This window comes from Balaenoptera borealis (assembly GCF_965194805.1).
Source record: "Balaenoptera borealis genome assembly, chromosome: 17".
Classification (NCBI taxonomy): Eukaryota; Metazoa; Chordata; class Mammalia; order Artiodactyla; family Balaenopteridae; genus Balaenoptera; species Balaenoptera borealis.
The window spans coordinates 33,707,677-33,729,605 of record NC_138876.1 but is presented as its reverse complement, the minus strand read 5'-3'; the positions used below and the strand labels follow the sequence as shown (position 1 = coordinate 33,729,605).

The 21,929-nt window shown below is 40.6% G+C and overlaps 1 protein-coding gene and 1 long non-coding RNA gene across 6 annotated transcripts in view; one reads left to right on the top strand and one right to left on the bottom strand.

The window, feature by feature from the left end:
• The window catches only part of AZIN1 (antizyme inhibitor 1), a 31,505-nt gene extending 15,874 nt beyond the window's left edge, over positions 1-15,631 (bottom strand). The window contains exons 1-3 of one of the 5 annotated variants that reach the window (XM_082364381.1): positions 15,282-15,623; positions 10,383-10,520; positions 3,185-3,330 (exon numbers count right to left, since the gene is read on the bottom strand). The gene's annotated coding sequence lies outside the window, so the exon portion shown is untranslated. Of the gene's footprint in view, positions 1-3,172; positions 3,331-10,382; positions 10,521-15,281 lie in introns of all 5 variants that reach the window. The other 4 variants (XM_082364382.1, XM_082364380.1, XM_082364384.1 and 1 more) reach the window with 4 other exon arrangements.
• LOC309615208 overlaps positions 15,514-21,929 on the top strand; it is a 33,412-nt gene continuing 26,996 nt past the window's right edge. The window contains exon 1 of the long non-coding RNA XR_014236631.1: positions 15,514-15,625. This is a non-coding gene — a long non-coding RNA (uncharacterized lncRNA). The remainder of the gene's footprint in view (positions 15,626-21,929) is intronic.

Genomic DNA, 21,929 nt, shown 5'->3' with positions numbered 1-21,929 from the left:
GATGCTGATGATCAAATTAACAGGCATACCTTGGAGGTTCAGTTCCAAACCACTGTAATAAAGTGAGTATTGCATTAAAGCCAGTCACACAAACTTTTTAGTTTCCCAGTTCCTATAAAAGTTATGCTTACACTATCCTCTAGTCTATTAAGTGTGAAAAGAACCCAAAAAAAACCCACACACACCCAAAAAACACAAACAATGTATATACCTTAACTAAAAAATAATGCTGTTGGAAAATGGCAGCAATAGACTTGCTCAAAGCAAGGTCACCACAAACCTTTAGTCTGTAAAAAATGCAGTATTTGCCAAGCGCAATAAAACGAGGTATGCCTGTCTGTTAAAAGGAAAACTCTGTCTCCCCTGCAGTCCCGTTCCTAGAAAACACAGGATTCCTGTTTTGGAAATCAAACACAACTCTCAGTCTCTTTGATAGACTAAATGACACCCCCATAATCAATTAACCATTTCTCAGACATATAAATTCCCATAGTTCTTAAACCTCTGTATAATAAAGTTTATTCACATGTGGTACCAAAACATCCTATCATGCTTTCTCATAGCCTTTCAAACCTTTCTTTATGACTAGTTTCCACATTTCAACCTTGCTCCTTCTATATCTTTTGTCTAAAACTCTCAGGTAAACTCTAAATTTGAATTAGTTTACATGCAATAACGTACACCCACGCTTTGACTAATGTATACACCACTGTAACCAGCACTACCATAAAGAGAAATTTCTTCATGTCCCTTTTGTCCACCTCAGGCAACCATTTATCTGCTTTCTGTCACTACAGACTTTTGTGAAGTGGAATAATTTTTTTTTTTTTTTTTAGAGCTCTTAACTAACTTTATTATGGTAGTCATTTTGCAACATACACTCCTAGCAAATCATTGGGTTGTAAGCCTTAAACATATACAATGTTATATGTCAAGTATACCTCAGTAAAGCTGGGGGGAAAAGAACACAACGTGAGATCTACCCTCTTAACAAATTTTGAGGTGCACAATACTGTATTGCGAACTACAGGCCCTGTGTTGTAGAGCAGATCTCTAGAACTTATTTGCCTGGCATAACTGAAACTTTACATCCACTGAGGAACAACTCCCCATCTCCCCTTCCCTCAGCCCCTGGCAACCACACTGTATTCTCTGTGAAGTGGAATAATTTTAAACAGTAAAGGACAAACTAAAACAGCTGACAAATAAATGTACTACCAACAGGAATAAAGATATGTTAAAGCATGCCCTGCTCTAAAGGAAAGAGTGAGAGTACATTAGAGTGGCTATATTACCATCACTGAAATGGAACTCTGACTTCTGAAGTAACCGTAGGGTTAGTTTACCAATCCTTAGCTTACTCACAAAAGGACTGTGACAGAAAAATAAAATAAAATGTGCTATATTGGCAGGACCTGACAAAAAGGATTTTGGGACCAACACACCTGCAACAACTGAGACAGATGTAAACGTAGTATTTTTTACTTCTGTAATTATACCAAGCACTGCAATAACAGTTGATTAAAACCAATACTAATAACGTCTATGCATAAAAGATGGTAAATGTTGAGATAAGTGAGCTCTATCTCGGTTTATCTTCTCAGATGCTCCCTAGGAAGGTCTTGAGATTCCCGTAATTTCCTAGCCCAGAGTAGGTGCTGAGAAACAGATGGACAAAGGATGATTCTAAGAATGGGAAGTTCTGAAACTTAAGGGTTGTGGTGATGACAGGAAAGAACTCCCTCAAGTGTGTTGAAAAAGAGGTCCATCTTTCACATCCTTAAAAGGAGCCCAAAACCTTGATATACAAGTGACCCACATGTAAATGCAAAGCTCAACTGTCAGTTAAAAACTAAAAGCTATGCCCAGGAAAAACTAATTCCTCAAAAGAATCCACAAAACACAAAGACCTTCAGGAAAGAGGGTTTCTAACACATTTTGAGCCAACAAACCCTGTGCTCAAATGAAATGTTCACTTGGAAGCCCAGTATTTCCAACAATTGAAAAGGCTTAAGTTGGTGGCTAAGCATAGACTGTTCTTGAGTCTTTCCTACGCCCGATCTCACTGAAAGAGTCCTAAAAGCAGTTCATAACCATACCCTCAGAATCCTATGCTTGCAATTTTCTTAACACGTGAGCAAAAATACTTTAAAGTTTCACTGTTGCAAAAAGGTTCATGTTCTACATTTCTGCTTTACTAGGCACTAAAGTAAAGAAATATTTGAGTAAAATGTTTTCAAGAGGCATTTAAAGTTACTTGGTGGTAATATTAAACCAAAAATCTGACACACAGCATGTCCTAGGGAGTCAGAATGAAAATAAGTGTGCATGTGTTGGCGGTGAGCAGAGTTTATACTGTATGCCAGATCCACCAAGTTAATCCACACCACAGGGAATTTCCAGGAATCTCTCCATTAAGAACGCAGACGCAGGGAATTCCCCTGGTGGTCCAGTGGTTAGGACTCTGCACTTCCACTGTAGGGGGCCCAGGTTCAATCCCTGGTTGGGGAACTAAGATCCTGCAAAGTGCTCCGGCCAAAAAAAAGAATGCAGCAGACTCAAACCCAGATGATGCCAAACTTCCCCCATGTTCCAATCTAATCCTGGTTATTAATTCCCAACAGACACTGCACCATTTTTTTAAATGGTGTATAAATCAGAAACAGTACTGATTTATTGGTTCCGACATGTTATAGACCACTACATACTATAGTCTAGTGTTGCTGGACGTTGACTTATTTAAACTTAAAAGAGCAAATCCATTTTTAATAAAAGCTCCCAAGTTTATTTTTATCAATAGACACTAGAATGTACTCTCTATTCACAAGAGCCTTTGAGCTATTTTCACAACCAAACACCTTAATATATGGTGAAAGAAAGCTCAGCTTATTTTACACTAATACAACTGCTGCAATCACAATACTATGTTTATAAACGAAATAATTTCCTCTTGGACATCATAGCTGGGAAGAAAAGAACATGTTTAACATTCCTTATTTACACCTGCATATTGGTGTTTTTTGATAATACATTTTTCAGGAAGAGCTGCCAAGGAAAGAAAAGGCTCCCAAGAACCACACACTGCTCCCTGGAGTCTTTCATGAGGTCGTGAGTCCTCATGTCATCGAGAGGGTAGCTCCAAGAGGAGTGGTTGCAGCAGCTGGGCACTTGCCTTGTTACACACCTGCTACAAAGGCTTCTACAGTTGATTGTACTTCAGAAGAAACTGATACATCTCTCAAATAATCACAAGATAATTCTGGCAGCAACAGCCCACTTGACACCAAGCTGGATGAATATGAGTCTTGGATTTCTGAAGTGAAGACCTCCCTGGAAGTAGAACAGGGAGAGCTGAAAGTTTGAGAGTACTGTTTCAGAGACATCTAAGCAGGAAACCCAACCTTAACACATGACCAGTTTTCTAAAAGGACTTTTACTCATTAAAAATGAGAACTTAAGATATTTTGAAATTTACACTACTATTATTATTCTGAAGAAGCCTAAGGGTATTTCTACCTTTATTATTACTTTTACATAGGCATTTGATGACTTAGCACTCAGCTCACAGGTTTAAAAATAGACACAATGGGGAAAAAAAAAAAAAGACAGACACAATGCTGTCAAAGTCACCTCTGCATTCTACATCCCACAGAAAAATGTTACTTACCACAGAGAATACCTTTAGAAATAATCGGCCAGAAGGATGACACTGGTACTACAAACATGAGGTCTGGAGCAGGCCTCCAGGAAGGTAGTTCCAGGAAGCTACATATCAGAACTGGTAAGTAGAAGTTCCAATAAATTGTGTGATCATAAGACCGTATGAACTTTTGCCATGTTGGACCAAAAGTGATGGATAATAACAATAGCCTACACTGAGTACTTAGGATCATCAGGACAGGGGCTGCTTTAATTGACAGCAAGAGGAAAGCCAATAATGGCAATAAACATCCTTAAGTTTATTTTTCAGCTGATAAGGTTGAAAAAAACTAACTCTAGAGGAAGAACACTAAAGGTGACTGCTGAAGAATTATTTTTAAAAAAACAGACAAGAACAAGAATGAATAGGAAATACATAAAGGTGGGGGGAATCCTAAAGGAAATGAGCCCAACAGGCTAAGTTTGAAATGCTTGGGTAAAGGCTGCCCAATGAAATGCCTCACATTAAACTCTAAAATACATCTAAATGAGAAAACGGAAATACAGGATTTTCATAGTAATATACTTTTGCAAGTGAAATTGACAAGATTAGGCTCTCTTAAAAAATGTGTCTTGACTATCTGATGTGAAGACTAAATTTCTTCTGCAACAAGTATGTACCTGTACAGAAGTGAAATATGTAAATCCCTATGGTAATTAAAATGTAGTAACATTACAGATAACTATTATAATGCAACATAAACAGCAGCAAATACATAACCATATTATTTCAAGCTTTCTAGTTTTCCTGGTGCAGCACAGGAAATAACCTTTTAAACAAATGCACTTAACTACTATTTTGATTACCCTAGGGCAGATCTCACTGCCACTTCACCAAGAGGAAAATTTACTTTTATTATATAAAGCATGTGTCCATTACAATGACTGCAGTAAACACCAGGTTAAGGAAGACTGAATACCTCAGAAGCCCCTAAACATCTTTACCAGGTAGCAGTGGTTGCATCTCCTCTAGAATAAGCATGTTCAGACTTTTCCAATCATCATTCCCTTGTTATTTAATCTTTTTATTCCTCTATCTGCCCCCTAAAACATCGGCTTTACTGGTTTTGAACCATGAATGGAGTCACTGTTGTTTTCCTACTATGACGTCTTTTGCTCAACTTTATAATTTCAATTCCTTCACACAGATAGATGGGACTGGAGTCCATTAATTTTCATTGCTGTGTACTATTCTTTGTAGATGTACAACATTTATTTATCCAAAGAGGACCTATAGGTTGTTCCATTTTTTTGCTATATTGTTTATAAACACCATAATATAATTTCTTGCTGTTATTTATGTACCCAAGGGGAACACTGCTCAAGTTGTGGTCTGCAAACTAGCTGATCCACAAATGAAGAACCAAGCAGTGTGCTACTTCACCTGGGAGTGAAACTGCTATGTTGCTAGTGAAAAATTGTTTTTAAGCCTTTTGCTCATTTTCCTACATGTTTTTTGCTTTTTCTTATTGACCTATAAGAGCTCTTCGTGAATTCAGGATAGCAAATCTCTCTTATTTTGAGTTTTATTTATTTTGCTACAGTATCCATGTTGAACATACTAGAATCTCCCATCCTACTCTTGGTCATGCCAAACATAACATGCAAACCATGCTGAACCTAGATGATGAACTAAGGAGAGACTATACTTATTTAGGAGCTCTTTATATACTGGGCACCACAGTATCTTTGCAGTAAAAAACAACAAATAGGGAATTCCCTGGCGGTCCAGTGGTTAGGACTCCACGCCTCCACTGCAGTGGGTCAGGGTTCGATTCCTGGTTGGGGAACAAAGATCCCACAAGCCAGCCCCCACCAAAAGAAAGAAACAGATCAAAAATAATCTGAAGTCATATATTCAACGTAAACCTAATATTAAGTTCAGTCTGTATGAGCACACGAAGTATAGCAGGGAGCTGGATCTTAAGAACATGCTGGGCAACTAAAGAATTCAACTAGAATATAAAACTGAAAAGCCCCTACAGTCAAGAACAGTTTATTAGACAAACCTAAGGAGAAAGAAGAGAATGTGTAATTCTTATGATTCTTATTAACAGATATTTTAAGATTAATATGGCTAATACCACTCACATTCACAGTAACAATTATCCTAGAGTGATGCTGTCCAACAGAACTTTCTATGATGATTGAAACGTTCTTTGTCACTGTCCAAAACAATAGCCATTAGCCACATATAATTCCCAAGCACTCAAAATGTGCCCAAGCAACTGAACAGCTGAATTTTTAATTTTATTTGATTGGAATTCTTTAAATTTATATAGCTACCTGGCTAGTGGCTACTGTACTGAACAGAGCAGTTCTAAAGAATGCTGTTTTCATAAAAAAATTTTAAACTTCTAAGGATCAAGTCCACACACATCACAGATAAAAAAACAAGAACAAAAACCATGGTACCCCCAAATAATTTTGCTCAAGGTAACAAAGATCAATTCACAAGTTTACAAAACTAAACAGTAAAGGAAAGAAAGGTCAAAACTCCACACCAAGTAAATCCTAGAGAAATGAAATGTGTGCTTACATAAGATAATGAAGAAAGGTGGAAAAGTTTAGAGCAGAGCATTCCAAAAGGGTTTTATCATCTTGGCTCCTGTTGCAACTCACTCAGTTACAGGCATTTAAGACCTCATGGTGGCTGGGTATGGTTTGGGCAGGCTGAACTTCATCAGCCTAATCCTTGCAACTCAGTACGCTGCACAAATATTTTCTACTTATGCCATAATGTTCTTCACATTATTCCCTGGATTAGAAAAAAGGATGGCCAAATCTTTGTTTCGGTTAGGTTGTGACAAACTGCTTCAGTGTGCATGGATGGCCCTGGAATGGAGGTGAAGGACAAAAGCATCTGTGTCTTCTACGCCTTACCAGCACGACAGCATTGCACTTGCAACGGCCTCCTTAGGCCGGTCTGAACAATGGCCAGCCTAAAACTGCAGCCTACCATTTACCTAGATTTTATAGCTTAGGACGTACAGTTTACACAATATCTTATTTACTCCTAATCAGAAGAAATAAGTGTCTCTAAATGCTTTTTTGAGGGCAGAGGAGAAAAACCCCAAACTCAAAAACTCTGAAATTAAGACCAAAGGGAGTGTAATGGAATACACAGATTGGTAGTGACTATTAACTTTCTCAGCTCACTATCTTCTGTAATAAATGCAAGAACAATTTTACTCCCTTTAAAAGTGGTCTACACTGCATTCTAATCTATTTGCCCCCCCCCCAGAAAAGTTTAAATTCGCCTGAAGAAAGAATACCATGTCCCCCAAACCGTTTTATCCATTAACATCCTATTATTCCCATTGGGCTTACAGAGAATGCTTTTTTGTTACTTTACACAAGCAATGAGGCACCATTGAATACTACTTTTTGCATGCCAAGGGGATACACATACTTTAAAAACTGGTCCCTAAATCTGTGTGTTTTCAATGATAGTTTTATTCGTCTTCGCGGTCAAAGAGCACCAACAACCATTAATAAAAGTTCTGTGAATTTGCTTACATCACAGAATCTTTAAATTACCAAATATTGGTAATTTAAATTGAATATTTAAAATTTTAGACAAAATTTGTCCGTTTAGACAAATCAATTAATTGAATCCCTTTTCTATTCTTAGAAACAAAACATTAAAAGGTATATGTTAATAATTAATTCAATCTGACTTCATCACTAGATCTGCTAATAAAAGAAGCTGGTTAGAAGAGAATTTAGTTTTCTGAAACAGACTTTAAAATTTTTCCATTAGGCTGATCCAGTAATTATAATCGGAGCTCTAGCTAAAATACCTTGAAAATATAGCCCACTGAAAAAACTACTGCAGCGTAGAGTCTAAGAAATTTAAAACGTACACAAAAACTCTTCCACAACTAGAGCCCTTCAGTAATCTGAGATATTATTAAGCTTAAGCATTTGTTATATCTTTACAGTGCTCACACATTACACCACACACACATCCAAAAGAAGAAATTTTACTATGCAAGCAGCTTATAAAGTTTCCATATACTTAATGAAATGAACTATCTAAAAATTCAGATGGTTACCTGATTTGAAAACCTAAATCTGAAGCCAAATCCTAGAACTTAGACCACCTGCACAGAAATCCTACTGGAGTACTAGACGTATAACATGCTTCATGTAATTATATATTTTGCAATGCTATGTGCTAAGTGTTTTCCATGAAGGCCAGTGTGTTAAATCCTTTGACTTCTAATTTTCCAAACAGTATTGTCGCTCCACAGGAAATATCAGGATTTCAATGTCTAGTACTGCAAACAGCTATTAATATCTAAGGACATTTCTGGAATGTAGAATTTCTCTTGCCACCTTTACTAATTCTAGTCAAGAAACCTTTGGGGCAAGATATCTTTCTGGATTCAAAATTTCTGATTTTAGAATGGCAATGTAGTACATATACGTTTAATATATTATTTAACGCTCTCCAGGAGGCAGCAGAATTAGGAATATTAGCACTAAATGGGATAAGTCAAAATAAAAATAGCCTCAAATTAGCTCAGATTCAGGTCAACTTTTTGTTCCCCAATCAGGTTAAGTCACATCAAGGAAGTTATACATTTTTTTTTAACTTTTCAATTTTGGAATTACATGAATAAGGGATTGTGGCTGTAGCTTTATAGCAAAGCACCAAGAACTAAAGTTTCACTTAACATAATATACACTGTACCTGGGCATAATAAATCAGTCAGTCACTTTGGCTGCCGGAACCTTCAGAATGAAGTGTTAGCATTTTCTATCTGTGCCTATATACACTACACCTCCACAAACAAAAAAAGAGGGGGAAATTATAGACTTTCTGAGTTCTACAATATTAATTATCTTAAAGACTTTTCCCTGAGTTGGCAGAATCATTTATAAATGTATGAGCTCACTAATATGTTTCTCAAGTCTAAGAGGAAACACCAGTAGAAATATAAAATATAATGCTAAGTTAGGTTTCCATTAAAGAGACCTGAAATAAAAATCTTATCCTTTAATATGGTCTTCCTTAAAACATGAAGCTTGTTATGAAATTTCCATCTTAGAATCTATTCCCCTCTCAACTATGGAGTCAACTACACCCCACCCAGAAAAGTTTTATATCTCTACGACAACTTGGGAGAAAACATCAGATATGCTGGAAGGAGAATAGATGACTAACAAAAATTAAAGAGATAACTGGCTTGGCACTGAACTGGTGGCAACTGTACTTCTCTTTAATATGCATACAAGCCACTTGGTTAAAATGCAGATTTCTGATTCAGGTTTGGGTGGAGCTGAGAGTCTGCAGTTCTATTCTAGGTTATGCTAATGCTACTGTTCCAAAGACCACACACACTGCATTAACAAAGGGCGATTAAAACCCTCAAAAAAAGAGAAATCATTGTATCAATTTACAGTTAAAGGAACTGTTCCAGTTCAACTTTATTTTACAGCTGTGATTAAAAAAATAAGCAATTCGCTCAAATTCACACAGCTAGGAGAAAGCCAGTACGGGAAACCCTCCAGTCTGTGTTCCAAGTCAGTAGAACTTTCAAGAATTCGTATTATATAAACTGTTTCCCCCCTTTCTCTTTAGACTTAAAAAAAGAAGTCTAAAATTGTAATTTGAGGTTAACAGTAAATGTGTTGAAAAGGTCTGCTTTAACATAACGCTATCCAATTAGATCTCTTTCCTGAAATTTTCTAATGTTACTCCCTCCAAGTCTCTAGCCCACTTAAAGACATCCAAACCTCAACACCAAAACCCAACTTTCAATTGCAAGAAATCTACAAATAATAAAAAATTTTAAATGAACCACACAAATCTAGCAGCACAAGTTCGAACAACAGTTTACTGTGGAACTGCATTTTGCACAGAGGTTTAAATTCAAAGTTAAATCCATACACAGAAAATCAAGTATAGTCAAAAACTATCCCTGAAAATCTCTTGGGAAGGTAGCCGGTTGAGAGATAAGCATGTATCATCTCTCAGTAATACCTCTAAAGACAACCAGTTTTTCTACCAGGTGAGTATTATACAAAGTCTTTTTGTGAAAAAGAACATAAACTCTTAGAAATTACATTGTATTTGGCAAGATGCTCATAACTAGAAAAACAAGAACTAAGATTCACCTCTTATTATCCCATGCTCTGTGGAAGAGGTTTGAGTGGAATGGAGAGCAGAATTTTTTACTTGAATACTTGAATACTCCAAATACTTGAATCTAACAAGTTAAATGGTTGAATGGCATGATAAACTACTACCCACACCTCATTAAAACACAAACCAAAAACCATCTCTCCAACTTATATTAAAATCTGGAATAGTAAGATTTCCTAAAACTTACCCTGCAGTATGTACTTAGATATAGTAACAAATAAGGATCCAGCCACTAGTAAACAATGCATACAACTGAATCAACTTTAAGGGTAAGTGGGGGAGTTCCCTGGTGGCCTAGTGGTTATGATTTCGGGCTCTCTCACTGCCATGGCCTGGGTTCAAGCCCTGGTGGGGGAGCTGAGATCCCTCAAGCCACCCAGTTCGGCCAAAAAAAAAAGGTGGGGGGCGGGGTGGGGCATAAGTGGTAAATACAATTTCAAGTTTTGAAAAAAACTGAGCAACAAGAACTCTCCTTTACTTCTATTTTACAAGACCGTCCCTCACCCTCTGCAGATGTGAAAATACTTACATGGACAAGTTAGGAGATGGAACCCCCCTATCATCAGCTAGGTTCCCAAGGTGGCTCAGCGTTGAAGTCGAACTGCTCTCTATACAGCACTTCTCCTAGGCCCTCTGGGTAGTTGTATACTTGGTCAGAAAGTTCGCCCTAAAGAGGAAAATAAAAGTATATAAGTCCAGTGGTAAAAAATGTTAGGTGGCGCTTCAAGAAGGTTAAATTGATGTAAAGATTAAGTGCGGGAAGAAGTTTTAGTTTGAAGTATTTCATTAAAGCACATTACACAAAATGATGTTTTCAAAGGGTTTATCACAGTACGAAGTACTTTTTTATGTAATAAGCATTTCCAAGCTGCTAGAGTACAGAACTGACAGAATTTGAGGTCATGGTCATCTTACCAAGTTACTCTATCTACCTACTCAGTTTCCAGTCTTCACCGAATTTCATTTTTGCTTTTATTTGTCCTCCAAAACCCAAACTTCTAAGTGGCCTAAAATTTTAAGATCTCCAAGTGCCCTCACTAACCTGGTGTGTGTGCAAGATTTTATATGTATATCTAATAGTCTGAAACTACCCACAAGCCTTCTTCTACTCTCCAAATTCTAAGTTCTTCTTTGCTTAAGTGTAAAATCCTACTACATATCAAAAAGAAAAACATTTTGTGACTTAGCTAATACACTAAGTACACATGTGAAATAACTTCTGAGACCTGCCTTACATATCCGACAAGTAACCTCTTAAGGTTTACCTCCTCCTCATTCCTAATCTAAGTCACTCTACTATCACTAGGAACAACATATGAATGTGAACGTGCTTGGCACACTACAAAATGCTAAATAAGTTTTAGAAGTGGTTTTTACCTATTATGATTTGACAGGATAGACTTATCACCTCTAACCTAAACAGCTACATCTATACTTCTATTTGTAATTCAGTGATTGCTACCTTAAAGTAATACAACCTGACAGTATCTGCTAGAAGATGGGTGGTAAGAAGGGAACCAGAAAAATAATGAAATTTAGGAATTAGAAGAATCTGAGATTTCAGAAGCACTCTAGACACATCTTAAGCATATCTCATCTCAACCAGGATAGAGGCACCCTTAGGGGAGGTAAAATGTTCTTTCAATCTACTAGGGGTATCCTGCTCACATGCTCAATGACACTTATGGACAATGAGGCAAAAATCCATACTAGTATGCAACAGTGACTATATCATCACGTTAGATTCCAACTAAGTACTCCAAAACAAAGGTTCCAATTCTTCCCAAACCAAGGTAATTTTAAAAGTAAATTAAAAGCCGACTCACGCTAGCGACAGAGACAGAGTTTATCCTTAACTGTTCTAAGGAATAGGATAATTATCCTGGCTGAGACATTTTTCATCCACACCCCCACCCCACCCCGACCCACTATAGATCAATAGCTATTTTGGTGCTTAATGCAACCCAGGAGCAGTACTGTGAAATGTTGAGAACATTACACTTCAGACATTCAAGAATGTTCTTCAGCAGGATCTCTAAAATATTTCCACCTAACGAAAAAGATACTAGTAGGAAATGAAGGCTCTAAACTTTGAAAGGCACCCTTTAATATAAATAAAAGGGGTACAGGGCCATTTACATACAGGATGAACTGAATGTTCACCTATACAGTCACGATAAACCATAAGAGAAGTTTAAATAAAAATATGAAGGGTTTCCCTGGTGGCTCAGTGGTTGGGAGTCCGCCTGCCAGTGCAGGGGACGTGAGTTCGAGCACCAGTCCGGGAAGATCCCACATGCCACAGAGCAACTAGGCCCGTGCGCCACAACTACTGAGCCTGCGCGCCTAGAGCCTGTGCTCCACAAGAAGAGAAGCCTCCGCAATGAGAAGCCCACGCACAGTGATGAAGACCCAATGCAGCCAAAAATAAATAAATAAATAAATATATTAAAAAATAAAAATATGGAAAAATAGAAGGTAAAGGGAAAGATAAATTTTTCTCATTTAGAATGTTTCAATCAGTTGGATCATGTACAACACTGCAATCAAATTCAATTGTTTGAAGAGAATGACCCTTGCTACACTATCTTGGCAGACAGCACAGGGAGAACTAGAGTTAACCGCGTCAGCAGCTGGCCAATAAATCACCAAAAACCTCCCATCACTTTTGACAATAACTACCCAGAAACTTAGTATCCCCCAAATTATCAGTATTTCTCTGAACAACTTACATTGCCTTTACCAATGACTTTTCAAGTTGTTCTGGGTATTCTTTCCAAAAACCCCAAACCCTAGTCCAATCATGAGAAAAATATCAAACCCAAATTGGGGATATTTTACTGGATATCTGGCCAGTACTTCTCTAGACTGTCAAAGACATGAGAAACTGTCACAAATCAGAGATGACTGGGGAAGACATGACAACTAAATGTAGTGTGGTATCTTGGATTGGCCCCTGGACAGAAAGCACATTAAAAACTGGTGAAATCTAAAGAAAGTCTGGAGTTTAGGTGGGAGTAATGTATCAAAGTCAGTTTCTTAATTTTGACAAATGTACTATCAATACCTCTTATAATAAGGTAAACGAGGTGAGAAGTACAAAGTAACTTCATGTTATCTTTGTAAGTTTTCCATAAATCTAAAATTATTCCAAAATAAAGTTGTTTAAAAAAAAATCAGGCAACATATGCATATAATGGACTACTACTTGGCAGTTAAAAGTAACAATTTACTGATGAATGGATGAATATCAAAAACATTCTGAGTTAAAGAAGCCTTTTACAAAATACAATGCATACAGTATATGCCTATGGAAGTTGTAGAATAGACTTCCATAATAACTAAGCTATATGGTTAGTAAAAAGTCAGAACAGTGGTTGCCTCTGTGGGTTGTGAGGGATGGAGTTTGAAGGGGCAAAAGAGAATTTTCTGGGTTTGATGGCAATGTTCTCATCTTTTGTTAAAGGTCTGGATTACTTTTTTCTGTCAAACTCGTCAAATGGTAAACTTAAGATTTGTACATTTTGCTGTTATGTGAATTTTACCCTATTAAACTCTATTTAATGATATGTGCATACTGAAGTTGGAGGGGTGAAGTGTTCTGGTGTCTCCAACTTTTTTTTTTTAATTATTATTATTTTTAAATTTTATTTATTTATTTATTTATTTATGGCTGTGTTGGGTCTTCGTTTCTGTGCGAGGGCTCTCTCTAGTTGCGGCAAGTGGGGGCCACTCTTCATCGCAGTGCGCGGGCCTCTCACTATCGCGGCCTCTCTTGTTGAGGAGCACAGGCTCCAGACGCGCAGGCTCAGTAGTTGTGGCTCACGGGCCTAGTTGCTCCGCGGCATGTGGGATCTTCCCAGACCAGGGCTCAAACCCGTGTCCCCTGCATTGGCAGGCAGATTCTCAACCACTGCGCCACCAAGGAAGCCCTCCAACTTATTTTAAAATACATAGAAACATAAGATTGATGAGCGCACAGTGGAATGGCAAATAAAGGAAAATGTTAAGTGTTTACTGAACGTAGGTGAGGGTACAATTCTTTCACTCCCTCTGTTATGTTTGAAAATTTATAAGTTAAACCTGGGTGGCAAGAGGGACGGCACTGATTATTACTTGATTCCGGCGCCTACCATATCACCTATAATCATCAGGAGCCTATCTTTCCTTCTAACTCTTCTGGGCTTATTTGCCTTCATAACCAGCATCTGTACTCTCCTACAGTTGCAAAAGAAATCAAAGGAGTGTTAGAGCCTTGCCCTATAATCATTAGCTGTATTTCTGCCAGGCTCGTCCACATCAACCTTTCCTTGATCACACATCAATTATCTCCCTTAAGTGTCCTCCGGTTCCCATCCAAGCAGGGGGTTCAACGGTGGAAACCCGACGGGACACAAAACATCTTCATGTATCCACGAGGCAACCACAAAAGCCAGTTAAATCTGCTGAAACATGGGGCCGTAAACTGTGTTCCCGACCGTTTCAGGTCGCCGAACCAGCAGCTTAGCCTAAGAAACACACGTTCAGGATATACATTGGGGAAGGGTTAAAACAGCACCATTAACTGCCAAAACACTGCTTGATAAGCCACCCAAGCCTACCGCTCTCCCTCTCTCTGCCCTGGAATCGTGGCGTGGCCGGGAAAACGAAGCCATGGTGACTAATTCTCGGGCTCCAGGAGGTGGCTGGGGTGAGTGAAGGCGACTCGGCCCAATCAGGAGCGCCGCAGGGGGCGGAGCAGCAGCCCCGAGGCTTCCAGAAGGGGCCAAAGGCCTCTCGCTCGCTACCTGACACCGGGGCTTCCCCGCCGCCTGGCCCCTTGCGGCGTCAACTTTCCTCCAGCAGAGGGGGGCCGCACTCCCCGCACCCTCGAGCACCCGTCCTCCTCCGGCAGCTGTCACAGGAGGCCCGCGCCGGGCCCGCCCCGCTCCATTCATAACCTAAGGCCGCGGCGGTTGCAACCGGTCGCGCTCCCGCCAGGCTCCCGGAGGCGAAGGCGCGGCGCCGCTCAGGGTCGGGCGGCGGGACCAAGGCCCCTCAGGGCTGCAGCCCGTCCCCCTCCCCGGAAACAGCAATGCACCACGGGAGCGGGGTGGGGGCCGCACGCCGCCCGGAGGCGCCGCCGACCCCCGGCGGCGAGACCCCGGCGCGCGCCCCCCACACACACGCCCCCTCGCCCCAACAGCAGCTGGTCGGGCTCGGCCCGGCGGCCAGCGGCCGCCCGCCGCCCCGGCCCGCCGCGCCGCCGCCACCGCGGAAGCACCGGCAGCCGCCACACACGCCGCCATCCGCCATGTTCGAGGCGGCCGGCCGCGGGGCGCTGCGGGGACGCCGACCGGGCGGCGGGGCCCAGCCGGAGGCACCCGGCAGCACCCCGAGGCCGGCCCCGCGCCCCGGCCCCGGCCGCGCCCCTCGGGTCGGTACTCACGTGAGATAACGGCCCAAAGAGTCGGGTAAAGCGTCTTCTCTTTTTAGGCGGAATTTTTAAAGAGGGATGTGGTTACCTTGAGCAGAAATACCCAAGGCGGCCTGGGCCATAGGCTGCGGGGACGACGTGGGGGGAAAAGCGCGGCACCGACACCAGCTGTGCAGCAGTGGCGGCGGCGGCCGAAGGAGAGAAATAGAACAGCGCGGGCAGAAGAAGAAAGGCGAGGGCTGGGTGCGGAGAGGATTCAGCCTCGTCACACCGCAGAGCAGAGAGCGAGAAAGGATGAGAAGAGGCAGAGAAGGCGAAGGAACGAAACACTGCAACCGAGCGAAGAGCCAGAGAGTGTGAGAAGGCGGCGCCAGAGACGCCATTATTTATATCAAGGGGGCGGGGCATAGTGACGTCACAGCGGCCGGGTCGCCGCGGGAGCCGGGCGGAGCGGGGCTGCTGCTCGGAGAGAAGGGAGGGGGCGGAAGAGAAAGGGGTACGGCGAGGAGGGAGAGAAAGGGTCTGGGGCCGGGCGACCCTGCGATGCAGGTGCCGGTCGTCCGGTAGCTTCCCACCCTCGGCAGCTTCCCCGCCCGAGGAAGACCGCCGCGCGGACGTGGGCGGGCTGGGGATAAGGGAGGTGGCTCCGGCAGAACGCTGCATCGCCCGCGCCCCCGCCGCCTGGGCGCCTGCGCTCACTCCCGAGGCGGGCCCGGGCGGTTTAGGAACTGGGCCCGGCGGCCGCGGCGCCGAGCGCAGTCCGGGGCCATAGGCTGCGCGACGCGTGCACTGCCTGGAGAGGGTGAAAGGGAGGTACGTGCCAGCCACCCCCGGAGACTCCCTCCCTCGAGAGCCTCCGCTTTGGAGGGCTCTGTAGGCTGCGCCTGGGGACTGCCCTCCCAGGGTGAAGCTCCAGTCCCCGCGGGATGCAGCACTGCTTTTTGGAAGCGAGTTCCTAATGGCCAGGACGGCTCGGCCCAGTGTTCGGGTGGTTGCAGAGGCTCGTGACCGCGTGGAAATGTCCCCGTGCTCGCACGTTGCAGTGTGGTGCAGTAGGATTTTTTTTTCTAAAGGAGTGACATTTGTGTCTTCCTTTTTAAAAGAGTTGGTGCAGTCAGACCCAGTCCTTATTAATGAAGGACCAGTGTCGTAGAGGGCATTACCGACGTTACAAGGGCACATTACTTTAACCCCCTACGTCTCGTTGCGCGGTCATTGAATTTTACTACTCCGTAACAAACTTATTTTTACTGGCGAACCTAGGACGACCTGCATGGCTTTTAGTTTATTCTCATCTTTTTAAAATGTCTTCGCTCTACTCATCAGAAACCCTGAGTCCTCCCGTGCTAATGCCTTGCAACTCAGACTCAATGAAATATGTACTGACACACCCCTCCAAAATCTTTGAGATAAAGACCCAGACTTTTTTCCTCTGGTACTTGCCTGTTTACTTTGTGAGCTGCACTGTGGTTGATTACTAAATCATGAGATAAGAAAGTAAGAGAGAGAACATTCCTGAGTAAAACGGTAGCAACGCTGAAATGTACGCTCTGGGATGAAAGTATTAGGTAGAAGTCAGGAGCTGTGGACTTTTCCTGATTTCATATCTCCATATTTTACTCTGCTGTCTCTTGATTTTCTCTTTCACTCTATAAAAATTATTTTCGCTTCAGAACATTTATAAGCACAGCACTTTACTAGACCCCGTCCCTGGTGGAGGGAGGAGGGCTAGAAATGAATACCCCACTTGAAATCTTGCTTACAATCTAGCAGGGGAAATAAAACAACTACGCAAAATAACTAAATTGTTGACAGATAAATAAAATGTTGCACGGAACCTAGTGGAAGTGGGAAATGATTGCACCTAAGTGAGAGAAAGGCTGGTGGGGAAAGGTAGAGATAGATTTTGAGAGCAGACATTCCAGACATGGGAAATAAGTGATTTTGAGAGCAGATATTCCAGGCAAGGGAACTATGTGAGAGAAGGCACAGAAATGGGCCAGTTCAGAGAACCGAGTGACCTTTGTGACTCCAGCTTAGGGCCTCGTGTTGCAAATGAGATGGAAAAGGTGGGTTAGGGTGAGATCAAGAAGTGATCAGAGCTTGGACTTTATTCTGGAACCATTTAATCAGGAACATGATATACTCAAAGATATTTTTAAAAGATTACTCCGGCATCAGTGGAATTGAAAACAGAAAATGTGGAAGAGGGAGACAGTGAAGGATACTCTTATAGCAGTTAAGAAGAGTACCAGGAGTTTCAGAATAGATGGGAGGGAAAAGTCAAAGAAAGAGTAGAGGTAATCTTGAATGTCAAGGGAAAGGAGAACTTGTCAAATGATTTGGAGATATGAAACTAATCAACAGGGAGAATTCTGTAATCATGAACAGAGATAGAAATAGAATGACCTAGTTCAGAGGGAAGACTATGAGCCTTCCTTGAGCATAGTTTGAGCTGTTGATGAGATATCCATGTAAAAATGGTCCAAAAGCCCCTGGAAACAGGGAGATCTGGAACCCTTTTGGCTGTGAATTTGGGAGCCTCTCCTACAGACATGATAATTAAGGAAATGTTAAGGTCTACAGGAAAAGGGATATAAGCACAGGACTTAGAGAAATGCCAGAGAGAAGATAGGCCAGTAAAGAGGACCAGCCAGAGGAGTAGGAGGAGAATCACAGTAGTACCATGTCAAGCCATTCAAGGAAGGTGTTTCAAGATGGAATGAATGATCAGCATGTCATATCCCTGAAATGGCTGAAAGGGGGTTCTGATTTAGGAAAATGGGAAGTCATCGGTAAACTCCAAACTCAGGTTAAGAAGTCTGGATTTTTAACACAAAAACGTTTCAATCATGGGAGTGATTTGAATTTTAGAAAAGGGGAGAGTGTAGGGGTGGGAAGAAAAAGGACTATACATGTGTGGCAGGGAGAACACTTGGAAAGCTATTATAAGGATCCAGTAAGGAGAATGATAAGGGCCTGAAAACAAGTTATGTGTGACCTTTAACTGAATTTCAGTGGAGTGGGAGGCACAGACATGTGGCAGAGGTTCCAGTGGGGAGCAGCTGAAGTGAAGTCAGTGAATGTCCACTCTTTCAACTGGATTAGACCCTAATCCAACATCATTTATACAATGAAGCAACCCAACAATTTATCATTCAAACTATGTGCTCTCACAATTAGTATTTGTGTATTCAAATCTAAATAATGCTAGCTTTTAATGAATACAATAGAGCCTTAAAAACTGTATTTCAATGAACTAGACAACATAGTCTGTAACTTTAACAGAATGAGAGCTGCCTAATGAGAACAGCATATTTAATTGCGTTTCGGGTTCGAGGTTTGGGTTTTTTTTGCCAAGTCAGGTTACACATACACAAAAACACAGGTTGTGCCAGAGAAAGTATTATCATTAAATAGAGAGCCTTAAGATAAAATGATATAATACCATTCACACTTAGATCATACTGGTCTGTTGATTCAAAGTTGTTTGCCTTTGTGCCAGTAGATATAAAAGACTGAATGAATTAGATTGTTGATAAAGACAAGTCACTCAAAAAACAATGGGTAAACCTAAAATTACTAGCCTGTAATAGAAATATCTTGTAGTCACATATATAAATGTGACAAAATAAAGAGCCCAGTGGTAACTGAGAGTGAAAATCCTAATTTAATGGGAATGTTTAAAGAGAGCTTAATAAGAATTTCTATTGCTAAGGTACATTCTTAGAGTACGCCTTATTATGTAGAAAAGCAAAATATATAGATTTCAAATAGTTAAAACATTCACACTTTAATATGTTATGATATTTCAGTTGTCCACCACATCTTTTTGTGCACTGATAATATTCGAAAAAGCTAACTTGCTTATCAAGAATCTGGTGCTATGTCTTTTACGGACAGGTAAAAATGAGTAATTACTCACTTGCTCTGTAAATTACTTTGCTGAGCACAGAGTTCAGATTATACACCATTCTCTCTTTGAACAGAATGGATATAAGGTGCTATCCTTTATTTGCTAAGAATTTGTTGTTATAATCTTTTAGAGTCGTAATTCCTTTACCTAGGTTGATTTTCACCTCAGATGAGGAATCACTTAATTTGGAAGGAGACTTTTTATTGTCATATTTAATTTTTTTTTCTCACAAAATGTAGGGATCAGGTCAGCAGGGGTTATGTGGCATTCCAGTCCAGGTACCCTGCATCCCAGCACTGATTTGAAATCGCTCATGTCCATCACCCATATCTTTGTCCACAGGACAATTTGAACTATAGAATGGTATGCCTGGCAAGCAAAGGGTGAGAGAGCCCAGATACAAACCCAGTTTGAGGGAAAAGAATTTTTTTCTATTTTCATTGCAGTGGTTGTGTATGTCATTAGATATGGGTCAGCCTATCTCCCAAGTGATTTGGATGGTTTCTAAGATAAGCACATCATAAGCAATACACTGACGTCTTTTATTACTTCAAGAAATAACAAATTACTCACTGTTAATTTAAGAGGACTGTTTTGGAAACCTGTGTAAAAGGGCAAAGCAATAATCCAGCTTTACAAATTAAATGTAACATACAAGTATTCCCTCGTGCTCCAGTGGTTAGGACTCCAAGCTTCCACTGCAGGGGGCACGGGTTCGATCCCTGGTCAGGGAACTAAGATCCCACATGCCACACAGCTTGGCCAATAAATAAATAAATAAATAAATAAATAATTTGAAAATAAATGTAACATACATGACTAGAATAATCAATGGACGTGACCCATGAGTTTACTCCCTCATATCTTTCTCTAATCCTTGGAAGTTAGGAAATCCTTGGAAAATTAATCTCATTTTCACTTTGCTGTCAGGCATTATCTGATAAGTGTTTTGTTTGTTGGGTAATACATAGCAAGATAAGCTTGTATCTCTCTGTCTCAAAACAACTTCCTGGCAAACATCCTAAACTTTTTGGTTCAGGGCATATAGAAGATAGGAGCTCTGAAATCTATTCTTGTCCAGTTTGAATTATGGTTTACTCTATTTTTTAAAATAAATAACCTAGCCTAGGTGCTGTCACCTGAGCACCTAAATGATTATTAATAAGTAACTGCGGGCTACATTTTATTTAATGAGAATTTTTGTTACTTTGTCATTTAACTTGAAGTTTTGCAAGTTCTCAGATAAACATTTATATCAATCTAAATTTGCTTTACCTAATACTAACTAAAAGGAGAAAAGGCCATGCAGTAAAGACAATAAAAGATTAGTTCCTTCTTTACTTAAATAGGGAGAAGAAACGTAAATGACTTGATTTCACAAAAATAATATTTTTGCGTCATTCAACCATCTGTAACAACAGTAGTTTGAGAATCTTCATTTCATCTAGGTCCTACTTGTCTAAATCACTTAATTCTAAGCCACCTCCATTGCTTTTATTTATTTATTTATTTATTTATTTATTTATTTATTTAATTTTTTTGGCCGCACAGCATGCAGGATACTAGTTCCCTGACCAGGGATCGAACCCATGACCCCTGCAGTGGAAGCTCAGAGTCCTAACCAGTAGACGGCCAGGGAATTCCCCTCCATTGCTTTTAGAAAATGTATTCCTCATTCCTTTGGGAGAACATCTCCCCTGCCATACCCTGAGTTCTGCTGGGAACTGCTACCTTCTCAACCTTCTGCCTTGCTGGGACAAAGTAACCAGTTTACGGGTTGACAACTTCTCACCCTCTCTTGGGGGCAGAGGCAGCTCAATAACGATTGGCACATTTTTGATTCAGACCTTGGTTGGAGGGAGGAGGAATGGACGAGGGAATCATTTTTTCTATGGCTCAAGTCATGACAGTATGAGCCAGGAGCTGCTGCCATAAGGGTCCCAGTAGAAAGCTATGTGAGAAAATGAAGCCACTGCTCATCATGAAGAAGGGATAGTCAGCATTCTAGTTGTCCCATTTTTCTTGCTCTTCAGTTATGCCAACAGAAAAATTCGTCTTTCTTACTTAAGTTTTTAGTTCCAACTAGCTTTCTGTTACTTGCTACTAAGAATCAAGGCCTACACAGGAGAGTGAAAGGAAAAGACCTTCATTTAGGTTAAAAAAATCAATTGCATGGGAATTCCCGGGCGGTCTAGCGGTTTAGTGCTTTCACTGCTGTGGCCCTGGTTCAATCCCTGGTTGGCGAACTAAGATCCCACAAACCGTCTGACCAGCCAAAAAAAAAAAAAAAAAAATCAATAGCACAAGTACAAGACAGGAGAGATCTATTGTTCATTAATTATCTAAATAGTGCCTAGAGAAGGTAGTTGGCCACAAGCTTGCCATGAACTGATAAGGCATGTGTGGAATTGCTAAAAAACAAAAGCAAAACAAAAAAAAACTTGAATGCAATAATTTTGAACATTCAATAAATTAATGCATTAACAGAAGTACAGGTTAGAAGGGAAGTAGTGGTTTGGTTTACTGTTTTGGTCAGAAACCAACGAACAGAAAAAGTAACATTTTGGGGGGAAATTTTTATTGTTGTAAAGTTCAAGGTAGCACATTGTACAGGAGAATGAAAACGAGATAGTTTGGAGGAGGATAGCCATAAAGGTGAGGAGGTCTAGAAACAACATATTATTAGGAGTGATAAAAATATTAGAGATAAATTGGGGAGAAAAAAACACAGGGAAAATGAAAAA